Source organism: Sinocyclocheilus grahami, unplaced genomic scaffold (assembly GCF_001515645.1).
Source record: "Sinocyclocheilus grahami isolate Dianchi unplaced genomic scaffold, SAMN03320097.WGS_v1.1 scaffold41.1, whole genome shotgun sequence".
Classification (NCBI taxonomy): domain Eukaryota; kingdom Metazoa; phylum Chordata; class Actinopteri; order Cypriniformes; family Cyprinidae; genus Sinocyclocheilus; species Sinocyclocheilus grahami.
The window spans coordinates 2,270,353-2,290,564 of NW_015505220.1; positions in this window are offsets into that span (position 1 = coordinate 2,270,353).

Below are 20,212 nucleotides of genomic sequence, written 5' to 3' on the forward strand. Positions count from 1 at the left end.
TATATATATATATATATATATATATATATATATATATATATATATATATATATACTGTCTATGTCAATCAAATGCAGCCTTGATGAGATTAAGATACTTTCAAAAACATTAAAAATCAAAACGTACATTATATTATATTATGTTATATTATATTATGTTGATAGATTCACAGTCCATTGAGACATTGAGGCTTTAGTTTAAAAGGTAGGTGAAGTGCAACCTCACTTCACCTACCCTGTGGTGGTGTCAAGTCCGTAGGCGTACATCACTCATCTTTTTCTTCCTTTACTCATTCACTTTGTATCCCACATTGGAGGAAGGAGGGGAAGGCCGATAAACATCTCGGTGAGATCCGTGGGATGGTTTCTGCCATTGTTATTGATGTCAGTTCATCCCTCATGGGGAAATAATCTTTTTTTTTCATGTATTTTTTTCCTCTCAACTCACTCCTCCTTTTCATACTCTGCTCAATCTCTGGTGCATTTAGAGCTAAATCCATCCCATTGTTAATTGGAGTCGTGAAAAAGAGGGATTACTGGAATTACAAGGTGGTAAACTGTGTGGGTACCTTAAGAGTCTGGCAGCTTAAAATGAATGACAGTGGAGGAGACAATAGAAGAAAATAAATGTTTGCGAGCTGATTTCGAAACAACAAGCTAACACTTCAGGTTGTGGTTTTTGAGACATTCTTAAAGACCTCGAAGCGATTTCCATGTCAAAAAATTCCCCCAGAGGAAAAAGTGCTCCACATTCTGATGGGTTTTGAGTGGAGGCTCATACCCTGGAGAGACTAAAGTCTTTTGAGACCCCAGACATCCAGTTTAAATGGCTGATAATCTAATATAAAAGAAAGTGTCAGGAATGCAATTTGGCTCTGAGATGCTCCGTAGGGCATCACTATTGTATTGTAGCCAAATCGACTTACTGTAGTTTCCCCATTGTTTCTTTTTGCTCTCTGTTCTTCTTCTTGAAATTGCATTGACAGGTGCAGAGCACATCTTAATATTTCCATGTGTCTGTCATTCATTTTAATAATGATTTAGCTTTGCCCTTTATGTTTAAGATATTCTATAGTATGTCCCTGCAATAGTGTTTAAGGCCCATGATATTAAAAAGAACATTTTCTAATACATATATGCTGAATGGATAACGTTTTTATGTGGTCATGTTTGAAATGGCCGATGAGTTTTTGTTTTGTGTATATATACAATATATGTGTGTCATAGCATTAATACTACAATTAAAGATATAATGTTTATATTTTTTATGTATTTTAGGCATTCTAAATGTCTTAAATGATGATGATGATGATTATTATTATTATTATTAATAATGGTCAATAAAATTGCTAACATATTTTATTTTATTAATGGACAATGAAATGACTAACATTCATTCATTTATTTATTTATTTTATTAATGGCTGATAAAATGGCTAAAATACAATTATATGTATATAATGTATATAACGCTAAAACGTATATATGCATTTGTGTGCATGTGAGTCTGTATTTTTGTATAAACAGTTTATTAATAATAATTATTATCCATTACTGTAAAGACTTCCCACAAGAAAATAGCCTGCACTGGGAATACTTGAAAGAGTACATGAATATGTATTATTGTTTATGCATCTGACAGAATAGATAAAAAAATGTGTGATCCTAGTCTCACAGGTCTTTATCACATTTGGCAAGTCTTCGCACCCAAGCTTTTCTTTTAGATTTTCATCCATGGCATTTTGACATCAGATAGTCGTAAACAAGGATCATTAGCATGGCGCTAATTAGCTTGCTGCCATGGCTCTGTAATTAGTACACAAGCAGTGTCTCTCAGATCTCTGGAGTTACATCAAAAGGAAATCTCTCTCAATTAGAAGCTCTGCTCCTGTGTAATTTCTCCTTTGTTTACCTTTGCTGCTGCTCTTTCAAGCCTTTTTATCTTCACCCAAAGGTTCAAACGGAGCTGGCGGCTAGTATTGGGGCTAATTGTTACTTTATCATCACCTTTGATGGTAGAGTGTCATGAAAGCTGTCAACCCATTAGTGTTTCATTTTCTGTTGTTAAAAATGCCCTCGTACAACTATGTCAGAGGGGCTCCGATATAGATGCAGCTGCTGTATCGACTAGAATTATGTAACATGCTATTTTGGTCACCGGACTAGTGTGCTTATTTTGTTTTTGAGCCTTTGACTTTAGAAAGAGGACAGAAAATGATCAGAGAGGAAGTGAGGTTGGAAATGGGGCACATCGTAGGCCACATTTTAACTTGTGTGACCCATATGAGGTCCATAGCTCACAATATATGAACTGCTGGACTCCAACACTAATGGTTTATTTCTGAAATAAAAAAAATAAACTAAAATTGCAATACCCAAAATAGTACACTACTGTTAAAAAGTTTGACGTGAAGAGTTTTTATTATTATTATTATTATTTTATTTTTTTTTTAAGTAAGATGTTTTTTTGAAGAACTGTCATACTATAAAAAAATAAAATTAAAAACAAAAATTAAAATGCAGTAAAAATAGTAATGTTGTGTGTGTATATTACATAATATATAAAACAGCTATATTATATTTCAAACTATTATAAAGTGTAATTTATTCCTGTGATGGCAAACCTGAATTAGTCCAGTCTTTGATGAAATTTGATCAGAGTTGGAAGTAAACCCTGTAGGAAAGTGACTATTATCTACTATTATCTATTAATTCAACTTTGAACTATTTTTTCTTAATATCTGTGTGCTATATTATTTTGTGTTTAGCTGAGGAAAAGGAACAGGACACTCTGTTGATATCAAGTACAGTGTGCTATTTCTATGACACACATTAGTTGATTCCTATGTAGAGTTTCCAAATCAGCCACTTCTAAGGTTTCTTTTCTGACAGAAAACTGCTTTAGAGAAGGCCGCTGCCTATGTCGGCAGTAGATAGTGAGGTAGCTCACTAGATTTTAGAGCAAAAGCGTGGTCTGAAACGTCTTAACAGGCTTAGTCTGGTTTGGCCTGCCATTTGATTTCTAATATCAATGGTAGGACTAGAAGAAATGTTATTTTTTTTTAAATGCAGTGATTTAAAATGCTTGACAGGACTGGTCAGTATATGGGATCCAGCTATAACACCTCTGTTCACACAGCACATTAAATGAGATAGCAGAGCGCACTGGCAGAGAACCTGTCTCACTGCCACGTCATTTTTGAAGGAATAAGCTTTTCCTTATTCTTTAAATTTTTGTTTCTACTGTGAAATTACAGTCTTTTCCCTAAAAATGAAATGTATCACTCATATGGAAGCCCATTTCCACCATGAGAATGAATGAATGAATGTAATGTGTTGTGAATTTTTATTTCACTTTTTTTTGCAGTTTTTAATTAATATCTCACTTTTTTTCTTCCTGAATTTCAGAGTTTCAGAGAAATATCTCACAGTTCTTTTTTTGAATTTTTTGACTCACTAATTATGACTTTTTTTTCCTCCGAATTGTGAGGTTTAAATTCACAATTGTGAGATAAAAAGTCATAATTACCTTTTTTTATTTTTTACTCAGTGGTGGAACCAAGCTTCCATTCACTCATCATGTCATTTCAAACCTGTACATTGTTTTTTCTTCTTCTTTTTTGTGTGAAAAAAAGATAATAATAATAATAATAATAATAATAATATTTATTTTGAATGGTCAGTTCATAGTAACCGACATCTGAGTTCCAAAAACACAATAAAACTACCTAAATAGAGGCTTATTTTACATGTGCACTGTATTATTATATTGTCTGAAGCTGTTTGATAGATTTACATGAGGTCCAGACTTTATTTGATTTTCTCTCCTTCTTTCATTATTTCCTCAGTTATTTATCATAGGATTGTCTTTTCCATTTGCCCCCCCTCCCCCCATAGCAGCGGTGACAGATTCTGCTGTTGTTGTGGGAACTGCCACCGCACATTATCAGATATGTGGTATGGATAGATCATCCATGACGACAGGCGGCAGGAAGGTAAACACCTGCTGGTCGCTCCAACATAACTGTGAGACATGTCTCTGGTGTCAACACTGTCTGAGTCAAAGTGACCACATAATGACCTCTCACTGCCGTGACATCTTGCACATCTCTCTGGTGTTTTCTACCTCCAGACCAATAGCAGATTTGTGAGAGGCTTTTGGACTTGCTGACTGTCAGAGATCTCAAGGTACTCTTAATTTTTTTTTTTTGAGGGGAACTGCAGAGAGAACAAAATAAGTAGCGGAAGTTTGACAGCAGGGACTGACCCATAACAGTTCGGATGGAGAAAGTGTTCTTTGGAAAAAAAATAAGAACTCAAATTTGATAGTACTTACTTTTTCAATGCTGCAATCAGCTCCTGATGGATAAAAGCAAGTCCCTTCCTATTTTTCTCTTTCCATGTTATTTTAATACATTTATGGAATATATATATATATATATATATATATATATATATATATATATATATATATATATATATATATATATATATATATATATATAATGAATTACATTTTAAAATGTAATCATATTTATTTAATAAAACTTGAAATCTCATATTAAAATGTAATTTAATACATAAAAAGGATTTTAATAATTTGTTCTATATTATATAAAAAATTAAGATTTACATAATTTTGTACATAATTACATGATTTTTTTTCATCTTAAAGACATTAAAGATAATTAGACTTTTAAAGATTAATTACATTTTAAAATGTATTTTAATAAAAATTAAACTGTCAAAATGTAATTATATATTTATATATATATTATTTTATGTCCCACAGAAGAAAAAATAAACTCATACTGCTTACTCATTCTCATAAAGTCATAAATAATCAATAACAGATTTTTAGGAGGTATTAAATCTATAACATTTAATAGAGATGCAAACAGTATTGTTGGTGTGCAAGCAGTATTTTCATTGCAAATCGGAGGAATGGCATGTTTTTTTGGTGGCTTTAGGGAGTGGAAAAATTGTGTGACACAATGACATAGGCAAAGTGACAACATCTAAAACACCTGATCCACAAATATGATTCAAACTGACATCCTTGTCTTTTTCGCTCACGCTGAGCACGGTATTTTAGAACAAAAAATACCCAACGTGGCCCTCAAAAGTTCCCAAACCCTCTGCACAGACGGTTAATCAACTGTCTCTTCTGTCTAATTAACAGCGCAGTCTTTATTCATAGGTGTAGTTTTATAGTTTACAAGAATGATCTTTTAATCCATATGTGTTGGAGACACCCAGACTGGTTAATAGCTCAAAACAACACACAAGCAAATCTGAAACAGCTGTGGAGGAAAGTCGAGGAATGTTTAGATGAAGAGATTGCAAGAGCCCAGCGGGCAAACGATGCTATCTGTGCAAACAATGCCCATATGGAGGTGCAGATAACTCGGAGACAGTAAGAAGTCTCAATTAATTGAAGGACTAAGACATTTATTTTCTTCACAATGGAATGCATATAAGATATTTTGGGTTACAGAAGCCTGCTGGGTATCAAGAACAAAAATGTTTTAAACATATTCCAAAATGCTGTTAGATTTAAAGGAGAAGTGTACACACAAATTCAAATGTTGGCATCATCTACTCAACCCTTTTATATTTTAATCCATTTTCTGATATTAAAGGAATAGTTCACCCAAAAAATTAACATTTGTTTGAAATTGACTCCAAGACATCCAAGATGTAGATGAGGTTGTTTAATTGTCTGAACAGATTTGAAGAAATGTATCACTTGCTTGCCAATGGATTCTCTGTGGTGAATGGGTACCGTCAGAATGAGAGTCCGAACAGCTGATAAAAAAAAAATCACAATAATCCAGTCCATCAATCAGTGTCTCGTGAAGTGAAAAGCCTCATGTTTGTGAGAAACTAATCCATCATTAAATCAGTTTAACTTTAAACCATTGCTAAAATATCAGTCCATAATCCATAATGACACTTTCTCCAGTGAAAAAGTCCATCCTCTCACAACAAAATCTACCAATATTTTGGACTGTTTTTAATTGTAAATAGTGCTTGATCCTGTTCTCTCTCCTTTTTTTAATGGAGAAAGCAATATTATTTAATATTATTTAAAGTTACAATGCCTTAATAATGATTTTGTTTCTTACAAACAAGCAGCTTTTCGCTTCACATGATGTTAATTGATGGACTGGAGTAGTGTGGATTACTTTTGGACAGAGCTTGCGTTAGACTTTAACATTGTCCGTCATTTTGATGGACAGAGTCATACAAATTCCGTCATAATCTATTATTCAATTCAATTCAATTCAAGTTTATTTGTATAGCGCTTTTCATGATACAAATCGTTGCAAAGCAACTTTACGGAAAATTAGGTTTCTACAATATTTAGTAGTAGCTTATCAGTGGTGACTGTCAGTTAATGTACATATGGCAGAAATGTATGGAAAAATCAAACAGACGATGAACACTATTAACAGCAATTATTATATGATGCAATCAAACTTATAGCAAAATGTGATAGTTCTGTATGTTGTTTCAGGGTTGGCATCATCTCTTCTCAGGTGTTCTGGATCCAGACTGAAGCTTGTGTAAATCCTAGTTACGACGTGCTGTCAATCCCAAGGCAAAAACAGAGAAACAAATAGAGACATAATTAGCGTAGCTGCTGTTCCAACCAAGCAAAATTGATTTGTTTATAAATCCCGTCATTTTGCATATAAGTTATTATGTTACTTATAACCCGTCACATTTTATTATAATATTTTCTTATTTTTGTTCACGTTTTAATTTTTAATAATGAACCTACAGGATGAGCATATAGGCTTATGCGTTTGTTTATTTATTTATGATGAGAACAGATGAACAGAGACTGAACATCACTTTTTATGTTCAACACCACACCCCGCAGTGACAGCGGAGGCCACTAAAAACAATTAAATATGCTAGGGCTGGGTAAAGAAAAAATCTCAGATTCTCATTTTTATGAACCAATATCGGTTCCTAAATCCCAGTCTTTGCTGTTTTAATTTGCGCCTCCCATCCAATAAACCACAATAGACTAAGCTTTGTGCTTTGTTACTTTTGATATGAAACAGTCTCAAATTTCAAATTATGTCCATTTTATTAAGCAATAAATACCGTTTGACACTCTTTAATGTGGCGTGATAGATCGCTGTAGTGCCTCAAATCAAACGAAGCGGCATTGCACTTGAACTGATCATCTCTTTCACTTTACTATAGTGGATAGTCACCTGTTCGAGTGTGCGTAATCAAATGCATTGCAAAAGACTCAAAAGATGTTGTCAAATTAAAAATTCTCTTTTTAATACTGATTTTGGTGGGAACTCATTTAAAAAAAAAAAAAAAAAAGGCGTTTATCGCGTTTTGGAACCAAACTCTTCATTTCTTCTAAAGCCATATTTGTATATAGTGCATCTGCATCTAATTTTCAGTTGTATTTGTACATTTATAGGCCACAATCTGTCTTATAAGTCTTAAGAACCAAACCATATAGTATCAATAGTGTTAAATCTGGTGCATTTTTTCTCCTTGAACACAAATCATGTATAAATATTCATCCACTTTACTTGCAAAGCAGGAGCTCGGTTATTCAGCCTAAAATCTCATTTGTGTTTCACAGAAGAAAGAAATTATACAAAGTTGAGGCTTGAGAAAATGATGACAAAATGGTCTTTTTGGGGGACCATTTCTTAAACATTTGAATTGAGAATGTATGTGTATTGTTGATGTGGCTGTCATTTTGTGAGTTTGGAAGCATGTGAGTGCAGGTGCAGAGTATGTGCACGCAGTGTTTAATGGGACCGGCATGAATGAAGCAGCGTAGTCTTGCTGACAGCAAATGTGTTTCATAATGTTGTGTTGGCATGTGGTCTGAAAATGACAAGAAGGAAAATATTAAAGGTTATTAACTGCCTCCATATGTGACTCTCTGTTGACAGTGATGGAGGGAGAAGAGAGAGAGAAGATATCACATTCTCCATCAAATCTTTCCGGTGAATTGGCCACCAACCTGGATAATGTACTTGGAAGTTTTAATTAATTCATATGGCGCAGATAAGAGCTTACTGACATTTTCGAATGTGTCTGCAGACATAAATCAGAAAAGTATGTTATGTTTCCCTTTCCTGCACAGATCAGAACAATATGCATTCCTGATTTTAATACTCTATCATAGAGGATTAGGATCAGTTTTACCTGGTTCGTCGGGAAATATGCATACATTTTTGCAATCTCAATTTACATCATCACAAGTACAAATCACTGTAGTTTCCAGGTGAAGTGACACTGTAAGTGCTATGACTTTTACTCATATTGAGGAATTTAATATGACAGTAATGCATTCATTTTCATTCAGAAGATGTGGAATATAGTGCACAATCTGTATGGAAAAGATCAGCCTGAGGATGAGTAAATAAACGATATTTGATGTTAATGTGATACTTTCCAACAGGGTTTAGTTCCAAATCTGATCAAATTTCATCAAAGAATCCTGCTATGAAATGTGTCACAGTTTAATTGTTTAAATATTAAGCAGCATAACTGTTTTCAGCATTGATAATAATAAGGAATGTTTCATGAGCAGCAAATCAGCATAGTAGAATGACTTCTGAAGGACAAGGCTGAAAATACAGCTTTGCATCACAGAAATAAATTACATTTTAAAATAGATTAAAATAGAAAACAGTTATTTTAAGTTGTAATACTATTTCAAAATATTCCTGTTTAAATACAGCCTTGGTGAGAATAAGAGACTATATTCAAACAAGTAAAAAAGAAACATTTTGAAAGGTAGCCTCATGATGCCACTTTTAGTGCTTTTCAGTGGACATTATTCTTATTTTTGGTTTTGCAAATAGACATTATAGCATGATACGGAGTACAGTCACTTCATAATTAAATTAAGACAATTCATTATTAAAATATTAAATTCAAGCAAATGACTGGACATCAACCTTTAACAGCAACCAAAGAAATGGGAACTGTTAACCCTGCTAACTCTAAAATTAAGCCTGTTTGTTTGCTAGCTATATTTGCATGTAGCGTTGTTTTTTCACTTCTTTGCACGGGTCAGAACATACCTGTGACCCATTTGTGGGTCACAACCCCCTAGTCCTGTAGATGCTGCTCATAGTAGCTACAGGTGAACAGTTGCAGCTAGTGTTGTTCTACATTATAAACAACAGCATTTATCAAAAATGCTTCCTATTACACAGAAAAGAAGTCGTAAGAAGGAGAAGAACTTGCCACACGCATTTGCATCATCCAACGCATAATTGTATTTTCGAGAAGCAGATCTGTCTAGTCGTTATTATCTCCATCTCTGATCATTCAGATCATATGTTTTTCTTAGTGAGAGGATGTTAAAACAATTCTCCCGCAACATTTGTCACATTTCACAGTTGCTGAAATCCTACTAATGGATAACGCAGTTTAATGTTAAAGGGATGCACGAGGAGTGCTTGTGGTTTATCAGGAAGATATCAGAAGATATCAGATACAGCTCTATAATTACAACACAATGGCTCACAGACAGAACAGTAGGGGATGAATGCTCAAAAGAAACATTTTCTTCAGCAGGCTAAATGCCTTTTTTTTCTGTAGCACATGGGTAGAGAGAAAAGAAAAGAGAAGAGAGAAAGACAATAAGTAGAAAGGACAGGGTGAAAGAACACGCAAACAACCCCTGCTGTAAGTCACTAAATCTGTCTTTACTGATGGCTTAAAAGGGGTTCCCGTGCCTCTGGAAAGCTGAAATGCCTGCAATATCAGAAGGGGAGGGCAAGTCCTGTCCCTAACATGCCTTTCAGTTCGAGAGGTGGGCGTCAAAGCTTTATTATTTTCCCACTTCTAGCCGGACGAAATGGTCCTGTGAGTACAATAGATCTGGAGTCTGAATAGCTTTAAGAAAGCAGAATGTGTTGAAACGCCAGCATTCTAAAAGTCGGTGGAAAGTTGTGTTGTCGATTCTCGAACTGTGCACTTTGTTGTAGAACATCTATTTGTGAGTATGCTGTCTTTACTTCGTCAACGCTTGAGGAAAAACCCCAGCGTGATGACAAGAAACACGGAAGCTGACTTTTATGTAGTTGGGTGACATGATTGTGTTGATGCATTCGTGGGACCATCTGTCACAAGTCATGCCATCGACGTCAAAGCACTGCCACTGCAGAATTCAAGCTGTTTCTGGCCTTGATGTCACATCAGCAAAGACAGGAAAGGAATAGTTTGGCAAAAATGAAAATTCTGTCATTTACTCACCATAATGTTCCTTCAAACCCATGTGCTTTTTATTGTTTTTATTATATATATATATATATATATATATATATATCAATTAATTGATGTCACATATAGATATCATATATATATATATTATTGAATGCATTAAAATGATTTAAAACAAATGCCTGTATAGACATTTATAATGTTACAATTGTTTCTTAAGCAGCAAATCAGCATACTAGAATTATTTCTGAAGGATCACGTGACACTGAAGACTGGAGTAATGATGCTGAAAATTCAGCTTTGCATCACAGGAATAAATTACAATTTAAAATAAAAGAAAATATAAAACAACTTTTTATAGTTGTAATAATATTTCACAATTTAAGTGTTTTTACTGTATTTGTAATCAAATAAATGCAGCCTTATGCAGCTCTTTTTTCATATTCATTCATGATGGTGAGTCAGTAATGACTTTTTGGGGTAATCTATCCTCAGAATTTCATGAATGTATTTGAGGGAATGATTGATTTGAGCACTTTTGCATCAGCATGATTTCTAGGTGAGTAAGCCCACTGACTCAAAGATAGCGGCAAGGTTATTTAATGACACCGGTATAAAACATGGTCGTTTTTCAGGCGACGCTCAAAGATACACCATTGCCATGATATGCCCCAGAGGAACCCTGGGATTATGGTTTTAATTGTGCCTTGTGAAGGAACAGATTTCCTCAAGAGCAAAAATCATGAATTATTTATATTGGGAGTTTATGATGATGAATGGATGAGACCATGAGTATGACCTTGTCAAACTACTTTATCTGCGTTTCCGTAGCAACATGAAAGAACAGATTGGGTTGGCAGTAGCATGATACTGAATGAAGGTCATGACATTCCTCCACCCCTCTACCGGAAGTTTTAGCTCATAGTTTTCAATGAATTTCTAGAATTTCATTGTTATTATGTTATTAATTATACTTATTGTATATGTAATTATTAGTATGTAATTGTTATTAGATTGTTTAATTATTGCATGTTATTAAAGGAATAGTTCACAAAAAAAATTTAAAATAAATGTCACTCATGTCATCCCAAACGCATGTGCGGTTTAATTTTCTAGGGAAAACAGAAGAAAATTTTTCATCGAGAATCTTCATGAAGCTACTGAGAAAAAAATAAATAAAATAAAATAAAATAACAAAATTAATTAAATAAATAAATAAATAGGTGTAGTTTTCATTCATAAATTGCTAGTAAATTTCACAAAAAAATCGAAAGAAATTAAAATTAACACAATAAACACATTGAATTAAATGTGAAATTGTGAAGTAGAAAGACTGAAATAGTGTAAAGCGTACACCAATAATCTTTGTTTTTGTCACAGTTATGGTCTGTTTTGGTTCGGTTTCTGTTTCCACATTTCCCTGAGTTCCCGTGTCTATTAGTTTCCATGGTTTTATTTGCAACTTTGATTTTTTTTTTACAGTGTCTTTTTTTATACAGTTACAGTTCATAGTGAACAAATAAATAAACAAAGTACTCTAAAATTTGTCCATTTCACTTGTTTGATATATTTAGAGTGCTATTATTCAGGGACACATGGGCTGTGGGCTTGCTGTAGGAAAGTGCACCTTCATTGCAGACAAGGCAAGCAACAAGTTCTATGCCTACACTAACTGTTCCGTGTTTATAATTGCAAACTTTTTCAATTAGACGTGGTGCTATGAAAAGGGCTTAGCATTTTAAATAGCACCTCACTAATCAAGGCCTTTGGCCATTCACATATTCCAATCTTTTTGTACTTGTGTGCCGTGCTTATAAAAGTACACAGTTGCTATGACATTCATATTTTATATCTATTCTGGCTTCCCATTGAACGTATATTACACTTCTGAAATGAAATTGAAGCTCATGGTTAATTAAAAGTGGCCTCTTTAACTTTGAAGAACAATGTTAAGAACAAATTATAAAACCATCCACGTGCATTTCATTGCCGGGGGAGGGATGAGGTTTTGTGACACCAGACTCAATCAATGGTTACATTTTAACAGCATAGTAAAAATTTCATTTTATTATCTAAATCAAAGATGGCTTAAACAAGATGGCCTGTCAGGATCTATAACGTTAGTGTTTGGTTTTGTTTTTTTAAGAAATAGTTTTCCCTAAAATGAATAATCTGTGTCATTTTAAGATAGCATCAGTATATTTAAATATTTTAATACATTTGTAAAGAATATTTATTCAACTATTTTCTATACAAACCACATTGTGTATGAACTGGTTGATTAACTCCTGTATATACAATTTAAAAAAATATTTAATATTTATAAAACAGCATTTTTTTGTGTGTGTGTTTTGGGTGCTTTTTAATATATTTAAAGACTTTTCTGCTCTTTTTCATACAAAAACAATGTATAATTCTGCTCTTTTTCATACAAAAACAATGTATAATGCTTCAATGTATACAACTTTATAAAAAAAATTGAAGTAAATAATCATGCAATTTGAATAGAAAATTATAATAATATTTCATATTAAAATATTTAATATTTATAAAACAGCATTATGTGTTTTGGGGGTGTATATATATATATATATATATATATATATATATATATATATATATATATATATATATATATATATACAAAGTGTAACTTGTGTACACACACACACACACACTACTGTTCAGTAGTTTTTTACTCACCAAGGCTGTATGTATTTGATAAAAAATACAGTAAAATTATGAAATATTATTACTATTTGAGATAACTATTTTCTATTTGAATATATTTTAAAATGTAATTTATTCCTGTGATGCAAAGCTAAATTTTCAGCATCATTACTCCAGTCTTCAGTGTCACATGATCCTTCTAATTTGCTGGTTATTGCTCAAGAAACATTTCTTACTACCAGTGTAAAAAAATCAATGTAAAAAAAGAGCATTTATTCGGAATAGATTTTTTGTTGTTGTTGAAATTTTTATTTTATTACTGTCACTTTTTGTCAGTTTAAAGCATTCTTGGTAAATAAAAGTATTAATTTCTTTAAAAACAAATTAATTAAAAAATATATTTTGAGCAACAGTGTAATTAATTACTTGTTTACTTGATGTTTGAAACCAACATAACTGCAAGAGAAAATGTATATTTCTGTATATATTTCTGAGATAGACTATGTGACAACTAGCCCCGTGTTCCACTATATCTCCTAATATATCATTATATCACATTTTTCTTACACTACGTTTCACAATGAGATGAATGACACTGAGGCTATTTGATTTCACTTGACCAGGGGCGTTGGAGCTTTTGTTGCAGATTCGAGTCCCTTTGCTTATTGAAGTAATATTTCAAAATCACTCACTTCTCCAATTCTTCTCGGTTCCGGTGGTACTTAGGGGCATTTTAATTAAATTAGGCTCAAATTGTCTTGCAGTCGTTTTCACTTAGACCATCAAGAATGGGCCTCGGTTTGAGCTCTTTGTGAACCCAATTAAACCTAATATCGTTTTATAGCTGCAGAGCAGAATTATTGAGCAGTCATAATTTATCTGTTCATGTCACATGATCCTTCTAATTTGCTGGTTGTTGCTCAAGAAACATTTCTTACTACCAGTGTAAAACAATCAATGTAAAAAAAAAGCATTTATTCGGAATAGATTTTTTTTTGTTGTTGAAATTTTTATTTTATTACTGTCACTTTTTGTCAGTTTAAAGCATTCTTGGTAAATAAAAGTATTAATTTCTTTAAAAACAAATTAATTAAAAAAATATATTTTGAGCAACAGTGTAATTAATTACTTGTTTACTTGATGTTTGAAACCAACATAAGGAAGTACTGCAAGAGAAAATATATATTTCTGAGATAGACTCTGTGACAACTAGCCCCGTGTTCCACTATATCTCCTAATATATCATTATATCATATTTTTCTTACACTACGTTTCACAATGAGATGAATGACACTGAGGCTATTTGATTTCACTTGACCAGGGGCGTTGGAGCTTTTGTTGCAGACTCGAGTCCCTTTGCTTATTGAAGTAATATTTCAAAATCACTCACTTCTCCAATTCTTCTCGGTTCCGGTGGTACTTAGGGGCATTTTAATTAAATTAGGCTCAAATTGTCTTGCAGTCGTTTTCACTTAGACCATCAAGAGTGTTTTCTCTGCACAGAAGCGAAATCTGTGTTATTATAAGTAGACGTCAGGCATTTCCAAGATCTTTTCTGTAGTCTTGTGTACAATACTGTACAAAAGATTGGGGTCGGTAAAGTGTTTAAAAATATTTTTTGAATGAGCTCTCTCACCAAGGCTGCATATGTTTAAACAAAAATAAATAAGCAGATAAATAAAATATTACTACAATTAAAAATAACTTCACTATTTTGATATATTTTAAAATATAATTTATTTCTGTGATGGGATGCTGCATTTTTAGTATCATTACTCCACTCTTCATTGTCACATGATACTTCAGAAATCATTCTAATATGCTGATTTGCTACTCAAAATAAGATAAAATAAAATAAATAATACTTATTATTATTAATATTGAAAGTTGTGCTGATTCATATTTTTTAATATTATTCTTAAAATTGTGTTACTTTATATGTTTGATTCTCTAATGAATAAAAAGGTCAAAATTACAGTGTGTTATGAATGTCTTTACTATCACTTTTGATCAGTTTAATGCATCCTTACATTTCTAATTCCTATGTTTTTGTTATATCTAATTACAAATATTAATAAAAGCATTATTGTTTTAATAAAAAAAAAAATTGTCCTAGTGTTCAATCATAAATCTTTGTGTGTGGTTTAATGTCATACCTTTTCTATATGAAAATGTATTTTAATATATTTTAAAATATAATTTATTTCTGTGATGGAAAGCTGAATTTTTAGTATCATTACTCTTCAGTGACGCATGAGCCTTCAGAAATCATTCTAATTTGCTACTCTAAATTAATTAATTAATACATATTATTATTATTAATGTTGAAAGTGCTGCTTAATATGTTTTTTTTATATTTTCCTTAAAATTGTGTTACTTTTTTATGGATTTTCTATAATGAATCATAACAGTGTGTTATGAATATCTTTACTATAACATTTGATCAATTTAATGCATCCTTACATTTCTAATTACTATTATTCTTTCTTTTTTTATTTAAGGGCTAGTGTTCAATCAGAAATCTCAGTTTTCTGTTGGAAATCTGGTGGTTTTGTGGCTTAATGCCATACCTTTTTTCCCTGTTGTCCAGAATAGTAGTTCACAAATCTGTTTGTACCTATTTACATTCTGTGCCACTTGAAAAATTGTATTCTGAAAACCTAAGATCTTTTATTTCTGCTGCTTACCACAGTGTGAATGCATCAAATATGAAAGTATATGAAAGTACTGTAGGAATGCATTTGAAGTGACTTAAAATGGAGACATTTGTTACCAATATGATGATGTCCATCTAAAGCATGTCAAATGACTCTATTATATTATATAAATACTGCTCCACTCTAGCTGTAGCCGTCTCATTTGCAGTAGCTAATTTGAAGAGATCACTTAGGATTTCATTTGTGAGTCTGATGACTCTCGATAGCTGTGTTTTCTTGAAGAGAAAGGAGATGTCCATTACTTTTTCACAGAGTTTTTTTACCAACAGTGTGTCTGGCAGAAAAGCCACCAGCACACCTCCGTGCATAGCTTTCTTTGGCATTTACAGTCTATTTCTTGGCAGGGAACTGTGAAACCCAGTTAATTGCTTGCGGTAGTACATTCCTTACATTATACCTCTAAAGGTGCTGTAAGGGATTTTTGGAATAGCACGAATAATAGCAAGCATAACTGTCCCTTCTACCTGAAAGATATCATTGAAATTGGAGTCCTGAGAAATCTCGGGGACAGCCCTAGGCTCTGCAAATGGCAGAAAAGAGTTGCTTTTAGCCGTTCAGAAAACTAGAAATGCTTCCTGCCTGCAGATCATTTTACACATGCCGGTCACTGTATATTAGACTATATATGTTTTGGTATTATATTCTGATGTCCCACCAGATTTCTTAACTAGCCTATCCAGCAAGACTTTATTGGTCTTTTTGGACTTATAAAAATCTGGAGTTTTGCATAATCTTTTTTTTATTTATTTTTTTATAATTTAAAATGTGAATATATAAAGAACATTTTAAATAAAAAAAAGTGCAAAACATTCAACTTTGCATTTACATGAATGCATTTAAAAATATTAAAACAGAAAATTAAAATTGTAATAATATTTCACAACATTACTATTTTTACCATCTTTTTGATCAAATAAATGCAGCCTTTGTGAACAAAAGAAAATTATTTCAAAAACATTTAAAATCGGATTTTATTTTATTTGATCCTACATCAACTTGCAATGGTAAATTTGCCACCACGGTAAAAGATAAAGTGTTTCCTTTAGTCTTTTCTGTGACTTTCATTTGAATTGCTTGCATTATGTTGGTCTAATGTGGTTTTCAGAATGTTTTTGGATGGTGAGGTTTGAAGACAAAGCATGTGGTTGCAATTAGCAAAACAACTTAGAACACCTTAAACGTCCTTTCAGAGGGTGACACGCTTGACATGAGCAGGGCACAATCAACCTCATCTCCATGGTAACCCTGAGGCATTATGGGAAAAGAGACAGAAAAGTGAAGGCGATGCTGTTGTGTATTAATGAAGGCTTGTACGAGAGCCAGGTTTGGCCCCAAATCCATCAGCAACATTCTGGCATCACATGGGGAGCATTTATTCATATTTGTGTGTCTAATTAGATCCTTTCCTTATTCTGTGAGAAGGCAGTCCGGTGCTGAGGAGAGATAAACACGGAGCAGGGTGTAAGCAACACAAATCAAGCACACATACAAACAATTCCTCAGGCAGAATAAAACATGCTTGAGCTGTTCTACACATGAATGATACAAGACCAAAATATGATCAATATTTTAGCAGATGCAAGCTGTATGGATGAGCTTTCTGCTTACTAATAAACTAATCACTAAATGTATGACGCCTGCAAAGACTAAATTAAATAGTAAAATATTGCAGCGATTTCCATATGAAATTTTTTTTTTTTTTCAGTAAGTGCATAACCTTTAGAGATTCTAATTTTCTGAACTTATTATTTATTTTTAAGAAGTTTTAATTTAAAGTCTTTAGACTGTCACCAAAATTTGTAGGTCTAAATGCAGTCTAAAACATTTATTTATGCATGTATTTATTTATTTATTTATGTATTTATGTATTTATTTATTTATTTACCCCTTGTCTTATTTTTACAATAACATTTTAATAAACATGAATTTTAAGCTTAATATACTACTACTACTACTACTACTACTACTACTACTACTACTACTACTACTACTACTACTACTACTACTACTACTACTACTACTACTACTACTACTACTACTACTACTACTACTACTACTACTACTACTACTACTACTACTACTACTACTACTACTACTACTACTAATAATACTAATAATAATAATAATACTTATTATTATTATTATTATTATTGCATTTTGTTATTATTGTTTATTATAGAATCTAAAATGTTTATATTATGTATTTACTAAAATAAATCTGCATATAATAATCAAAATATAATTAAATTAATTGATAATTGTTATTATTATATTTTGTTATAATGTATTATTAATAAACCTATAATTCCCATATTATTTGTTAATATTACAACAAAAACAATTGTCTGATCATTTTTCCCTCATAATAACTTTGATAATAGGGACAAAATATTGACTTTGATTAGATATACAGACATTTAATGTTTTTAAACCAGCTATTTATAATTCTGGGCTAACTTTATGTAAGATGATTATTTATTTGTGGAGTGGCTCATGCATATTGTATTGCTCCACCGCAGCCGCAGATGGCTGTTTACATTTGTTTGCTTTCTGCTACTTTCTTTTTATATCTTTGAATTCAAAAATCCTCAGAATGTATCCATGGGAAATTTCATCGCCTCTCCATGTCTCCCCCTCAGGAGGCTTCCTGCTAAATGGGTAGACTTCATTCTCTTAACAAGCAATCGTGATCCTCCGACCGCTCAAGAAGGCGTCGGAAAGCAGCATAAGGTAGGCAGATTCACAGTCGTGCCGTATTACCGTCACCCTGGTACCGGATGCCAAATCAAATAGTCTGAGGTGAACTGTGCCGTAATGTGTTTGGATAATGAGAAGCTGTGCCTTTCTGCAGCGTTCTGTGAGCCGATGCCATGCACCACAAGGCTTCCATCAAAGTGACATAGAAACTCTTTGCCAGTCAGCCAATAGCCGTCCTGGAGAGGCTGACAGATTTCTGGGCAGACCCTCCCTCGCTGCTCTCAGTTCTCCAGGGAATCTCTGGAGGCCTGTACTTGAGAGGCAGTAGGCATCCGTAAGTGTGTCATCTTGCATGTCTTCTGTTTGGAGATCAGTAATGATTCTTCTTCTGTTGGTTTGGGAGAGAGCAGTTGGGGGTGGACTTTGATCCGCTGGGTGTGTGCGTGTTTCCATTGTGTGTTGGTGAGTATTATTGTCTGACACATGACGAAACATGTTGTTAGTATGTAAATATTAATATTCAAGAACTTGAAATAAATCATTGAGAAAATGGGGCTAGTTGTCACACTAGAAAGATGTCAGATGGGCTGTATAACTCAGTAACAATAACATTTTGAGTCAGTGACGTCTTAAGTTACTCTTAAGTTTATGTTACTGTCTGTGACAATACCCATGTAAAATGTAATGCTGAAATAATAATAATAATAATAATAATAATAATAATGATAATTTTTAGTGCCTATTTTTATAGGCACAAGTTGACAGAAGCTGCTAGAAGATTGTGTACTCTGCAGTAAAGATGTTTTATAGGCACTAAAAATACTTTTCCACTTTTTAAATATGTCGACATTTAAAATTCATGTGCATATATTGTGTCAAATTACTTTAATTTTTTTTTTAAAAAGCTCATTATTCTAACAAACTAAAAAAATTGAAGTTTATTTAATCTTTGATTACAATTAGTTGCATACACAACCATTCATATTTACACTGACATTTATTCATTTAGCAGATGCTTTTATCCAAAGCGACTTACAAACAGGGAACGTCACAGGCTATTTGTCATACATTTTCTGAGAAGTTTGAAATTAAATAAACACAAGTTGACAGAAGCTGCTAGAAGATTGTGTACTCTGCAATAAAGATGTGTTGACACGAAACATCAAATAAATGCCAGACATAATGAGAAAAGTCATACAGTACATAACTTTATTTCAGTTAAATTTTTTTTTTCTTGTTTTCTGTCTGTCCTTCTCTTGTGGTCTCTCCAGAGTCCATCCTATATGAGAGGAAATGGTCAGAGTAAATAATGACTGCACCGTGTGGTGTTCCTGTCACCGGCGGCCCATTGCTGAGATGAGCGAGGCTTTAAGCAGTGGGAGATTTTAGCTGGTCTGCCCCACTGTGTTCTGATTTCTAATAAACAGCAGTGTTGTTCCAATTAACATCCCTCTAGTGCCACCAGACTACTAAAGCCCATCTGAACCGTCTGTGTTTGTCAGGGACTGAGTGCGCTGTCAAACTCATAATTGCAGGGAGAGTTCTGACGGATCTCCTTCAGTGAATGTTGCTCTATTCAGCTTAAATCATATTTAAGTAATATCATTCAAGCTGGTGAATCGTTCAAATACATGAAGCCACAAGCCTCCCATAGTCTCCTGCACACACGAATAATTCAATTAATGGAGCTTCTCTGAATGCGGTTTGACTCAGCAGGGAGGATGTTTGTTTGGCTTTTCGCACTTTCTACATAATCCAGTATTATAGCAAGTCATTTATCATGACTGTGGTCGATATCTTGTGCAGAAACCATATCTCTAACAAGGCCACGTGGGTGTAAACCACAAATAAAACACTTGGCTTAAGTGCATGATGAACATCTGGCATATGCTGTTTGTATAT